Source organism: Salminus brasiliensis, chromosome 11 (assembly GCF_030463535.1).
Source record: "Salminus brasiliensis chromosome 11, fSalBra1.hap2, whole genome shotgun sequence".
NCBI classification, from domain to species: Eukaryota; Metazoa; Chordata; class Actinopteri; order Characiformes; family Bryconidae; genus Salminus; species Salminus brasiliensis.
This window is the reverse complement of record NC_132888.1, coordinates 4,902,973-4,917,197: the sequence shown is the minus strand read 5'-3', so window position 1 is coordinate 4,917,197 and position 14,225 is coordinate 4,902,973. Positions and strand designations below refer to the sequence as shown.

The 14,225-nt window shown below is 41.5% G+C and overlaps 1 protein-coding gene across 1 annotated transcript in view; it reads right to left on the bottom strand.

Moving 5' to 3' along the window:
* nphs1 (NPHS1 adhesion molecule, nephrin) overlaps positions 1–14,225 on the bottom strand; it is a 275,069-nt gene that overhangs the window by 91,692 nt on the left and 169,152 nt on the right. The gene's annotated exons all lie outside the window — the stretch shown is intronic.

Sequence of the window (14,225 nt, the reverse complement as noted above, 5' to 3'; positions counted from 1 at the left end):
GGCCCTTGTCAACAGGGTGTGAATGTTATCACTGATTGAACAGATGCAGGTGAACATAAATCCAGTAAACAGGAGAAACAAGAGCTTCTCATTCTGAAGAAAGAAAGTAGTGATATCTTGTCTGTGAGCTAGTCTGAAGAACAGAGCTCGGTTCCTTCAGGGTTCTCCTGGACGCCCCCCAGTCCAGCCAGCACAGCGTGGAGGATGTGTTCAACTCCATCAGCAGCAGCAGCAGCAGCTCACCTGATTTACCATCATTAAGCCCTGATTTACCACCAAACCAGGCGTTGATCTGAGGAGAACTCTAAATAATACTAGACTCCATGAGAGAGGAGAACTTTGGAGATGTTCTAATGATGAACACAGTGATAGAGAACCACCACCACTTTCTGTAGGAGTGTTATTATTAGTGTTTATTATAATATCAGTGATTTACTGAGCAGATCAGCAGCTTTTTCATTAAATGCAATCTGTTGTTGTTGTTGTTGTTGTTGTTGTTGTCGTCATTGTCGTTTGTTTTGATTTTACAGTCCTAGCTCTACTGGTTCCACTGCAGCTCTATAGGCTTTGGTTTACAGTCAGTACTTTGCCTTCCACTAGAAATGTCACTGCAGTGACAGCATTTTTACTGGAGCGTGGCTTTCTGGTGCTCTGCCCACCACATGGGGGTGCTATTGCAGTGTAAGCGTCTGGCTCTGGGGCTGAAAATGCAGAGCTGATTTAAAGGAAGCGATCAGATCTGTGTGGAGTCCTCACTGCAGAGGAACCGGACCAATAATGGCACGCATTTATTGCTTCTCTCTCTCTCTCTCTCTCTCTCTCTCTCTCTCTCTCTCTCTCTCTCTCTCTCTTTCTCTCTCTCTCTCTCTCTCTCTCTCTCTCTCTCTCTCTCGCTTGCTCTCTTGCTCTTGGTCAGGCTCATTGCTGGTTGTGCTCGAGCATCCAGTCCCACAAACCTCCCAAAAATAAGAATGATGGTGTGTGTTCTCAAATCACAGAGGTGGAAGATTTTCCCCTTGACCCCCCCCCCCCCCCCTTCTTTCTTCCTCTCTCTCTCTCCCCCTTAATATTTGCACTCACTCTCTTTGCCTCTCCGATTTCTGCTCTCTCTCTCTCTCTCTCTCTCTCTTTCTCTCTCTCTCTCTCTCTCTCTCTCTCTTTCTTTCTTTCTATTTCCACTACCTCAGACTCTTTCTCTTTCTTTCTGTCTCTCCTATTTCTCTCTCTCTCTCTCTCTCTCTCTCTCTCTCTCTCTCTCTCTCTCTCTCTCTCTCTCTCTCTGAGAAGGGAGTGTGTGTGTGTATGTGGAAAGTGGACTTGGTGAAACTAGAGTCATTCAGGCAAAGCCTGTGACCTCAATGAAGTCCACCTGAGAGCCACCTGAGTCTCTCTCTCTCTCTCTCTCTCTCTCTCTCTCTCTCTCTCTCACACACACACACACACACACACACACACACACTCACATAGATTAATACATGCAAAAAAAAGCTCATATGACCGTAAACTGGGACATGTATCATTATTTTTATTATTATTCATATGCACAAGCACAGATGCATACATCACACAGACTCTCTTTTTGGAAAACACATACACACACACACACACACACAGGAGACAGTGAGGCACAAAATTCGATTCATTAGACAAATACAGACGGATGGACAGATAAGGAAGATAAGAGACAGATTAACAGATGCACTCTCTCTCTCTCTCTCTCTCTCTCAATCACACACACACACACACACACACACAGAACAACAAACCACCAAATGTCAGATATTGATGACTGTCTGTTGTCTAACTGAGGTTAAAACATTCGCTGTACGTCGATGTTAAAGAATATACAGGTAAAAGTGAATAGCTTCTAATCAACATAATGTAGCAGTTAAACCTTAAATCAGCAACTTCAGGATCATGTTGATGCTCCACTCACTGTAACAGGGAGAACGGCGTCTCCGTCATTCCCACTCTGGGCCGTAACGCTGCTGCTACTGCGCTATATGGAGCTTTGGTGGTGGAGCTGCAAGAGGAGAACCTCTCTCCAGCACTGTCAGTATAACGCTGCGTAACCCATAGAGTCATATTAGTGTAAAATCCTGTAGTATTACTCTACCGCCTCTACAGCCCACATGCTTCTCTACCTTCAGATCAAGCTTCTGGAGCTCTCAGCTTGTCCAGAAATGCATGTGTACATGAGTGGGACGCTTAAAGCGAGATCTGTATTTACTGCAATGGAGTAAAGGTGAATCACACTCCCGAACTCTAGGGGGAGCCCAGCATCAAAATAAAGGTTCAACGTTGTATGAAGAGACTTTGTATTATTAATAAACAGTGTAATTAAACATTAATAACCCATGTACATACACTGTGACTCACTGTAACAGATGGACCACAGTAGTCCAGCTTGTGTAATTACACACATGCACTTCAACTTCAACAGTTTTGACTCATGTAATTACACAAGTTACTACATGACATCGTCTCTCTTATGTGGTTATAGATGTGTAATAAGATGGGAGTAACTGTATTTCTATGATCTACTGACAGAGTGACAGAGTAAAAACTAAATGTGTGTAATCAAACAGGCTGTACTGCTGTACATTGCTGTGAGTTTGAGATCACTGAGGAACCTTTAGGGGTTCTCTTCAATTGGAAACTGTGGAGGAACCTCTTAAGGTGGCAAGGAGATAACAACCTTAAACGCTATAGATACGCCAACAAGTCCACCTACTTTTAGCTTCCCAGTGGTTCACACTGGTTACTAGGCAAAACCACCTCATTTTAGCCTTGTACACACTTCTTTAGATGTATTATTATTATTATTATTATTATTATATACTATTAATATATTATTAAAATATACTACCACACATGCAAAACCATCCTGGATCACCTGGTGAGCAGTTTGGGCACCTCCAATTATCATGTAGACCCAGCTTTGGAGGAAAAACTACAACTCTTACATCACTTCCTGTGTGCTACTTTTTTTTTTGCTATCCCCAGAAAAAAACATTCAGTATTTTCAGGAAATGAGAAAAGACAAAGTGGTCACCAGCAATTCATTGATTGTCTTGGTGTTTGTCCCTTTTAAGTGATTAAAGCTCATCCCCAGGATCAGCATGTGGAATCGGGGCTTCCTGTGAGCTGCTATGTTTCTATTGCTACCTTTGTTGTTGGCTGCACTGAGCAGTAACAATAGACTTACAATCATGTCTTTGTCTGGTTGATTCAACAAGGAATTACTTCTAAATTTGAAAGGGGGCAGTAAACTTGCTATCAGAGTGACCTTTTTAACCCCCATGAGAATGCCAATGGCTAAAACAAAAGCTAATCCTCATCAAATAAACACCTAAAAAGGCCCACTGGGCTTTTTGTTGGATGCACTGAGCAGATAATGGGTAGATAATGCTGTTAGCACTGGACTGAGTCCTGTTCCAGTTATTTACACAAGAGACTGTAACAACAAGAAAATGTTTTGTGATTTTCTGTAAATAAATAATAAAATAAAAGATTAAAATAATATAAATAAGATCAAATATTCTCATTTTAACAGAATACATGCTCCTCCCATCACTATTGTTGATATTTGCAAACCTAGGGTTTGACTTTCTGCACAATAGCCAATAACCTGATCCCGGCAAACCAAGCGGTACCCATTTTCAGCAGTATACTCCCACATATGGAGTATATAGGTAGGTACTAGCTAGCAGTACCAGTAGGTACTAGCGCCACCTACTGTGTCTGGCAGTGAACTGAACAAAATGTTGGTTATGTTTTGTTCATTTCTATCACTGACTGAATATGAAATATCCACCCAGAAGCACCACAGACCCTGATTCAGTCTTATAAAGAAGCTGCCTTTAGTGTTGGATGCACTGTGATAGGGTATAAGCAAACATCCCAGATCAGGAAGTTCTTCTTATAGTTTTTTTTTTCTTTTTCATTGAGAATAGTAAGAAAATGTGCCTGATATGTGATATGTGTTCAGATCTATGTGTTTTCTTCAACAATAACCTGGAGGAAGGCCAGTTTTCCCAGTTTCCATCTAAAACCTAGTTTATCCTAACAGGGCTTCATTACAGTAAATCAGGTGAGCTGCTGGTGGAACGGTGTTTTTCTACACTACAGGGTTCTTTGAGTGATTCCACAGAATCAAGAACCACATTTGGTTCTATGAAGAGCCCTGTTTATAATAGAGATGTATGACTGTGATGAATCTTTAAATTGGTAAAGAAACTACATCAAATAAAGCTCTAGAAGGCTGTTCACATACACACACACACACACACACACACACACATCTCTAGTACAAATATGGCTCTGTTGGGAACCAAAAGTAAAACGCTTTGCAGCATCATTTATTTTTAAGAGTTCTTCTAACTGTGTTTAAACTAAAATTAGAATGAGAACAATTACAATTTTAATACCTTTGAATACAATGTGATAAAATACACCACAAATCTATTATTGTTGTTGTAATTATACTAATAATAATTAAATACTACTACTACTACTACTACCACTACTACTACTACTACTGCTACTATTACTACTATTACTACTACTACTACCACTACTACTACTACTACTACTACTACTACTAATAATAATAATAATAATAATAATAATAATAATAATAGTTGTTGTTGTTGTTGTTGTTGTTAACAATAATTACAGACTACTACTACTACTACCAACAACAACAACTATCATTATTATTATTATTATTATTATTATTATTATTATTATTATTATTACAATAACAATAATAACAACAATACTGTTTAGACAACCAATAATGAGGCAACATTAGGGCTTTGGATTAGTGCAAGTATAGATACAATTTTTAATAAATTAGCATAAATACATATATTTGTTGATGTGTATGATCAAACTTGTTTATACTGAATATGTTACAATGACTTTGATGTGGCCCAGCCAATCAGATCTCAGAACCAGTATGTATGTGCTAGAAATAATCTTTGCATTCCGTGATGTTTCCATGGTCTTCTGTTTGAGTGTGATTAAATGCTGCTGGGCTCCTCCAAACCAAGCCGTAAACATAACCACACACACACACACACACACACACACACACAGAAAAACACACTCACACACACAATTAAGCTTTAACTGCCGCAAGGTTAGCTTCAACTTCTTCTAGTATTCTAATTAAATCTGCAGGTTGTGGAGAAAAGGCCTTTCTATCATGTAGAGGACATCTATGTTCATGTTTCCAGCATTGCAGGGACACTGAGTCCCCACAAAGACCTACAAACACACCTACAGTACAAGCACCTGCTTATAATTCAGCGAGTTGTTGTAAGTTTGTGAATAAGGAGAGGCTATGACAGCGCTGGTATTTTTAACCACTGCAGAGGCAGGAGGGCTGCGTCCGCTGTTTAACTCAGAGAGACCAGCGAGAGCAGGAGAGATCCAAACAGACAGCCGTCAGCACCAGCCAACAGCATGTGACCTGATGAGAGACAAGCTCACACACTCTGCACACTCCTCACACTGCACAAAAACAGGTAACACACGCTCCAGAGGGATCCTTTCATCTACATCCAGCCCCGAGACACAGCAGTGTTTTTTCAGCGTTTTAACCCTTGTGTGCCATCAGCCTGGGCCCAAACATGCAGCTCAGAGCAGTTCAGTTCACACATTAGCATGCATCCAGCTCAGCTGAGACACACTAGCATGCGTGTGTGTGTATAAAAATATGTATCATGGTTGCTATGGTGTTGTGAGATGGTTGCTATACATAAAGCTCCTGTAGGTGTAATGAGTAGGTGTCCGAATACTTTTGTCCATATGTCCACAGAGTATACATATAGGTATATAGGTATGCATATAGGCATGCATGCATCCAACTCAGCTGAGACACACTAGTGTGTGTGTATAAAAATATGTATCATGGTTGCTATGGAGTTGTAAGATGGTTGCTATATATATATATATATATAGATATATATATATATGAGAAATGTATACACTATATTTCATAAAAGCTACTGTAGGTGTAATGTGTAGGTGTCCCAATACTTTTGTCCATGTAGTGTATACTTATAGGTATATAGGTATGCATATAGGTGTATCTATCTATCTATCTATATATATATATATATATATATATATATATATATATATATATATATACACAAAAGTATTGGGACACCTCCACATTACACCTACAGGAGCTTTTAGGACGTCCCGTTCTAAACCCATAGGCAATAATATGGACCTGGTCCCCCTTTGCTCTAAGCTCTACCAGCAGCAGCAGGTCTGGAGCTTTGCAGTTATTGAGTCAGTTGGAGAATTTTCTGCACTCTGCTCTGAGCTCAGCACTCGGCCCTGACCCCGCTCTGTAACTTTACGTGGTCTCTGTAGTGCCAATAATTTTGTCCATATATGTATTTATGTAACACATTATTATGACCACCTACCTAATAGTGGCAATAACCACCCCCTGCTCAATGATGGAAGGAGTTCATTATATATGTTAGCTGCTCCACAGTGGCACGTTGATTGCTCTGTACCACCCGCCGGAGTCGTTGTTCCCCTCTAGCTTCAATGACCACTGTTCTCACACAGGGACTCAATGTATAAGAAGTCTATTTTCAGTACACCTCCACTGCGGTTCCCAAGATGACCACTCCTGGTTTGGAATGAACTCGGCCTGAGGCGTCACAGATTCCATGCATACATGTGCAAAATAATGGTCTCGGGCAGAGAACGTGATTTGGCTGATGTCCAAAAGGGCATGATAATAGGGTACTGGGCGAAGGGTGGTAGCATCTCGGAAACCGCTAATATTGTGGGATGTTCTATGAACTGAGAACGGACATCTCGCACATTGAGCGCCTCCCCATAGCATAACTGTGGTGCTCCACAGGCCACTGATGCCTGAGGGGAACGACTACTCCGGTAAGTGGTACAGAACGATCGACGCTGCACTGTGGAGCCGCTAACCTCTACACCAGACACCTACCATCAGCCAATACAGCGTCAGCCCAGCCAAGGGTGGTTATTCCCACTATTAGGTAGGAGGTCATAATATTCTGATATGACTGTGTTTATATGTAGACTTCGATTTTTTTTATTGTGCATGCCAAAACTAATGAAGCCACATGTGTGGTCTTGGTTAACTGGCTCACCCGCCCACATACACACACACACACACACACACACACATGTCAGAATCAAGTCAAGCCACATGTGCCAGCTTTAATGGTTAACTGGCTTTGACCAGACATTTAAACATACATACACTACCTCAAAAGGTATAGTATACACACACACACACACACACACACACACACAAACATGCACACCCACACAGCCGTTATGGGGGGCTCAGGTGCAGGCTTTGAAGCTGAAAGCTATTGAAGCAGTCCCTTTGCTCCGCCCCCTCTGTCCTCTTCTTTCTCTCCTTCCCTCTCTCCCTCTTTTCATCTCATCTCCTCCTCCTCTCTGCACTCATCTCCCTCCCCCCTCTCTCTCTCATCCCCACTATCTCTCTCCACACCTCTCCTCTCATCTCTTCCCCCTGTATCAGTTTTTCCCCCTCTTTTCTCTCTGAGGACATAGAGGAGCAGGTGTGTTTGAGTCCGGGCGAGTGATAGCTCTATCCTCTCTGTTTCTCTCGCTCTGCATTCTCTCTCTTATTCCCACGTATTTCTCGGCATACTGTGTGACAAACATTTTATCCAAGAGAACAAGACCTGAATTGAGTAAGTCTGTCTGACAACTGATAAACGATGCGGCGTCTCCACTGTCTAGGGCCACTAATGCGCGGATACAAAGGCAGGGCCGCGGAGGGGGGAGTTTAGCCTCCAAATGCAATAGCCGAGCCCCTTGTTCCTGTCACATCGCGTCTGGAATAACCTGCTAAACAACACTGAGGAGGGTTCGGTAAAGACATTACAGCACAACCACAATGGATGAGCCTCAGTGCAAATCTTTGACCTCAACAAGGACTCAATTCCATTACAATCCTTGAAGAAACGATTGACTGCGTCATCAAATCTCTAATTTCACCACGGTTCGATTTTTAAGAAATGATTCAATGCACTGTATGTACAAATACAATGTCTTGTATTTGACTCCAATTGGATTTGATACTTGAAAAAATACAACAGTTTAACCTCTGACCTCAGCGATTCAATTCGATTCCATTTATATATAGAAAAATTAAGAGACCACCCTACATGATCATTTTTTCTGTTTTTTTACGGTTTACAGGCAGTGTGTTTTAGTGAAATGCACATTTATGTTGGATTTCATAAACCATGGACAACAATTTCCCCTAAATCCCATATAAAAAATATAAATATTTAGAGCATTTATTCATTTATTTGCAGAAATGACGACTGCTCAAAATCAACTGCTCAAAAAATGATTATAATAATTATAATGTAAATAAGTTATTACTCAAATTTAAACAACACAGTATTAATATCTGAACTTTGAGAGCATTCAGAAATCACTATGGTGAAATAACCTTGACGGCCAATCACAGCTCGCATGTCTCGGCAAGCTCTCCACTAGTCTTTCACGTTGCTGTTGGGCGACTTTTTGCCATTCATAGTCTGCAAATTCAGCTAACTCAGCTCTTTTTTCAGATTTTCCCCCATTTTCTCCCCCATCACCACTGAGGACAGACAAACACACGCCTCCTCCGATGCCGAGTCAAGCCACTAATTTTTCAAACTGCTGGCGAAACAACATCGCCGGGCAATCAACATGCCTGGAGGAAAGTGCACCTCCAATGGACCTGCCTGCAGAAGCCGGTGATGGGCAGTACTGCACAGGAGCAATGTGGGGTGGACAGCACCATCTACCCACCCTGGAAAGAGCAAGGCCAATTGTACTCCCTCAAGGCCTCGGCTGCCGATGGCTAACCAGCAATCCCCTTCTATCATGGGGACAGTCCTTGGTCCACTGGACCACCCAGGCCCTACAATTACAATTTGTGAGGATTCACTATGTCATGAAATCTCAAATTTGACCAGGATTTGTTTATTAGAGAAATGATTCAACACATCAGAATATCTTAAATTTGACCACAATTGGATTTCATATTTTAGCAGTTTAATACAACAGTTCAGTTCTGGCCTCAGCGAAAACTCAATTCCATTACAAGTCTCGTCGAAACAACTGACTGCATCATCTAATCTAAAATTTCACCACGATTAGTTTTTAAGAAATGACTCAAAGCACCATAACATCTTGTATTTGACTACAATTGGACAGTTAAAAAACATGATTGATAAATGATGCAACGGATCAGAACATCTTCAATTTGACCACAATTTGAAGATTTGATACTTTAGGAAGACTTTATTCAATGCATCAGAACATCTCACATCTCAAACCCCAGTTTTATTCAATTCTACCGACCTGCAATTTTCCACAATATGATTCTTTAGAAAACAGTTCAATGGATCTTTAGCATAATTTGCTACTTTGTAATTTGATACCCCAGAAAACAATTCAGTACCATGACATATTACATTTCAAAGCAATTAGATGCAAATCCTTTGACCCACACAACGATCATCAAATCTCAAATTTGACCACAGTTAGATTTTTAAGAAATGACTCAATGCACCAATACATCTTGTATTTGACTCCAGCTGGATTTGATACAACTGATATGATTCAGTTTGATACTGAAACCAGTTCAATACAACAGTTCAACCACTTAAATACTCAATTCCTAAAGATTCATTCATCATAAAATCTCAAATTTCTCCAAATTTGTAAGAAATTATTCAATGCATTAGAACATCTCAAATTTCACCACAATTGGATTTGATGCTTTAGGTAGAAGGTTAATACAACAGGTCAGTCTCAGACCTCAACAATGATTCAATTCAATTACAATTCTCGAAGATTCACTGAATCATGAAATCTCAATCTCAATTTTCAGTAAGAGGTTGGAGTGCTGGGTTATTGATCGTAAGGTTGTGGGTTTAATACCTGCATTCGTTAAGCTGCCACTGTTGGACCCTTGAACAAGGCTTCCCCGGCCTTGGATGTAACACAATCCAATTCAATTGCATTTGATTTAATTGCTAATAAATCAAATATTCTATTAAAACCCTATAATAAAATAAAACAGTAGTTCACTCATCTATTTGTAACAATACAAATAGTTTGCAGTTAAACCGTCACCTTCAGATGCATTCCGACTCCCCATGGGACGAGTATTCAGATTCTACCACACAGCTTGACTCAGTTTGCCGTGGGTCTTCAGAAGGAGCCCAAATAAAACCCCCAGATCAGTGGTGGACAAATACAGATGCCAACTACATCGCACTAGATTCCAGCTAGCCTAGAGCACCGCGCCTCATATTATTGCCTGGGCAAATCCTTAAAGCTCTTAATGCACTCCACATGCCGTAACTACGGCCATTCTGCAAAAACAGCGGCAGCCTTGAGGATGCACCGCCGCACAGGCTCCGATTCGGCCCTCATTCACTCATTTTCAGGAATTCGATTTGCTGTAGAACACTGTGTTACTATTTCATAGGGAAGCACAGGCTGGATCGCCTCATGATGAAGAGACTCTGGGAGAATGCTAAAAAGTTGGAGGCATGCCCAGACCCCATTCCAGAACAAAATCACTGAGGGACCATTAGAAATAAATGGGGATGCACGCATATATTTGTGTGAGCATGATGGTAAACCTACTTGGAGGCTAGGTTTGCATCCTTTTCCCAATATTAGCTCATAAATAGTGTGCTAGTCAAAGACAGTTCTAACTGCACAGTGATTATATCGTAGTAATACCCCCCTATTTGCAGTGATCACATGAACACTTACGGTAATGCAGAGCATTAATGTGGTTGTACACTGTTCTAGACTAGAAACACAATGGCGTTAAGTGAATGAATTGATCAGATGCATTTGCAGTGTGGAGGCCTGGTACAGTAGTCCCCCCTATGTTACACAGCCATCCTGTCAATGTTTGGTAGCACCTTTTTTGAAGTCCGTCTACAATCAGACTTCAGGTGATGTCTCAATATTTATGAACAGGTGTGTCGCTTGAGTCCGATAAAATATATTCCTAGAAAGGTTCACTTCCTGTGCAGCTTAATTGGTTCCCACCTCCAAGCAGTTTCCAGGTTTTTGCTACGCGATACCACAGTATCGTATTTCAGAGGGTTGCTATGACGTTGCTAAGTGATTGCTATGGTGCTTCTTTGCAGTTTCTGTGGTACTCCAGGTTGTTACTTATGTGTTGCTAGGTGGTTATTATGCAGTTCTGCAGTTCCAGGTTGGTTGTTATGGTGTTTGCCATAATGTTATTAGGTGGGTGCCTTGATGTTGCTAAAGCGTTTCATGGTGGTTGCTGTGGTTTTTCAGATGGTTGCTAAAAGTCGCTTGCTATGGTATTGCTAACTTGTTATGGTGCTTCTATGCAGTTTCTATGCTATCCCAGGTGGTTGCAATGGTTACTGTATGTATGTGTTGCTAGGTGGTTATCATGCAGTTATGCGAGTCCTATGGTATTATTTATAATTCAGGTGGTTGCTAGACACACTCATTTAAAATTTCACACCCTTGGTTTATAGATTACTAATGTGTCTCAGATGGATGCTAAAATTATGCTAAGTAAACGGTGTCATGGGGTTGCTAAGATGTTTCTAGGTGGTTGTTATGGTATACCATGTGGTTGCTTAGGTGTTCCTGGTGGTTTCTATTGTATTGTTGTGTAATTGAGATGGTTGCTAAGGCACTTCAGGTGGTTGCTATGGTGTTTCAGAAGGTCGTTAGGAAGATTGGTATGGTACTGTAAAGAGGGTGCCCTGATGTTGACAAGGTGTTCCAGGTGGTTGTTATGGCAGTAGCTACTGTACTGTATGGTGGTTGCTATTGTATTGTCACATGTTGTTGCTAAAGTGTTGCTAAGGGAACGGTGCCATGTGGTATTGCCAGATGGTTGCTAAAAGTCGCTTGCTATGGTATTGCTAAGTGGTTGCAATGATATTGTTAAGTGATTGTTATGGTGTTTCTATGCAGTTTCTATGCTATCCCAGGTGGTTGCAATGGTTACTGTGTGTATGTGTTGCTAGGTGGTTATCATGCAGTCCTATGGTATTATTAATAATTCAGGTGGTTGCTATACACACTCATTTTAAATTTTACACTATTGGTTTATAGATTACTCATGTGTTTCAGATGGATGCTAAAATAATGCTAAGTGAACGGTGCCATGGGGTTGCTAAGATGTTTCTAGGCGGTTGTTATGGTATGCCATGTGGTTGCTTAGGTGTTCCTGGTGGTTTCTATTGTATTGTTGTGTAATAGAGATCATTGCTAAGGCACTTCAGGTGGTTGCTATGGTACTGTAAAGAGGGTGCCCTGATGTTGGTAAGGTGTTTCAGGTGGTTGTTATGGCAGTAGCTACTGTATTGCCTTAGGTGCTTGCTATTGTATTGTTGCATGTTGTTGCTAAAGTGTTGCTAAGGAAACGGTGCCATGTTGTTTTGCCAGGTGGTTGCTAAGGTGTTCCTGGTGGTTGTTATGGTGGTTTCTATTGCACTGTTAAGTGTCCTGATTTTGCCAAGGTGTTATTTTGGTGGTTGCTTTAGTATTTCAGGTGGTTGCTGTGGCTTAATAAAATGGGTGTCCTCATGTTGCTATGGTGTTGTTTTGCTGGTAGCTGCCAGTCTGAACACACTCCATAACTGGTGGTTATGAAACGGGTTGTTTTCCAGGAAACTGCAGTAGATAGTGATGTTGCAGCGGCACTTTGCTTTATCTGCTCGAGATGATTTTCCAGTTTTGTTTTTTTGTGTTTTTGTTTTCACACAACTGAAGGAAGTCGTAATTTCTCGTTCCCTACTCCAGCGATCCGTTCAGGCTGGGCTACGGCTGCGCCTGCTTTAAATCTACCTTCACAAATCTAATCCGAATGGCATAATGTCTTTACCGAGGGGAGAGGAGAGGCAAGAAAAGAGAGAGAAACAGAGAGTAAAGGATGAGGCAGGACCTTAATTGGATTCCCCGTGTCCATGTGATATGTTTTATAATGGGCTAATTCAAGATGAATCACCCGGCGCTAGCTAGTGGCTAAGTGCGAGGCCACTGCGTCAATAGCTATCTCCACAGGCCTCGACCGAGAGACGTGTTGAAGAAGTCTGTGTGTGTCTGACATTACCCCTGTGTGTTTTTCCCTCCCTGCCATGCGCTGATAGGGGATTACTGCAGCCACTAGATCAAGTAGGCCCTCCTAATCCAAAACAATACAGCCAGCCTCATCTTCCGTCTCGCACAGAAACCCAAACCAGCCACGTTAGCAAACACCCGGCACTGCGAGTCCAGGCAGGGTTCTGTAGGGTGTGCAAAAGCATATTATCAATAATACCATAGCAGTCGCCATAACAACCACTTGGAACACCTTCCAAGTGGTTGTTATGGCGATTGCTATGGTATTATTAATAATGCAGGTGGTGTTGCTAGGTGGTTGCTATACACACTCATTTTAAATTTTACACCCTTGGTTTATAGATTACTAAAGTGTCTCAGATGGATGCTAAAATGGTGAGCAGTGCCATGGGGTTGCTAAGATGTTTCTAGGTGGTTGCTATGGCATGCCATATGGTTGCTTAGGTGTTCCTGGTGGTTTCTATTGTATTGTTAAGTGGGTGTTTTGGTGTCGCTAAAGTGTTAACAGTAATTGAGATTTTTGCTAAGGTACTTCAGGTGGTTGCAATGGTGTTCCAGAAAGTTGTTAGGGAGGTTGCTATGGTACTGTAAAGTGGGTGCCCTGATGTTGATAAGGTGTTCCAGGTGGTTGTTATGGCAGTAGCTATTGTATTGTCTCAGGTGGTTGCTATTGTATTGTTGCATGTTGTTGCTAAGGGTTTGCTAAGGGAATGGTGCCATGTGGTATTGCCAAGTGGTTGCTAAGGTGTTCCTGGTGGTTGTCATGGTAGTTTCTATAGTATTGTTAAGTGGGTGTCCTGGTGTTGCTAAGTGTTTCTTGGTGGCCGCTATGGTAACTGAGATGGTTACTAAGGTGTCCTAGGTAGTTGCTATGGTGTTGCTGTGTGGTTTCAAAGAAATTGCTATGGTACTTCAGGTGGTTACTATGGTGTACCATGAGGTTGTTAGGGAGGTTGCTATGGTAAGTGAATACCCTGGTGTTGATAAGGTGGCCCAGGTGGTTATTATGACAGTAACTACTGAAGTGTCTCAGGTGGTTGCTT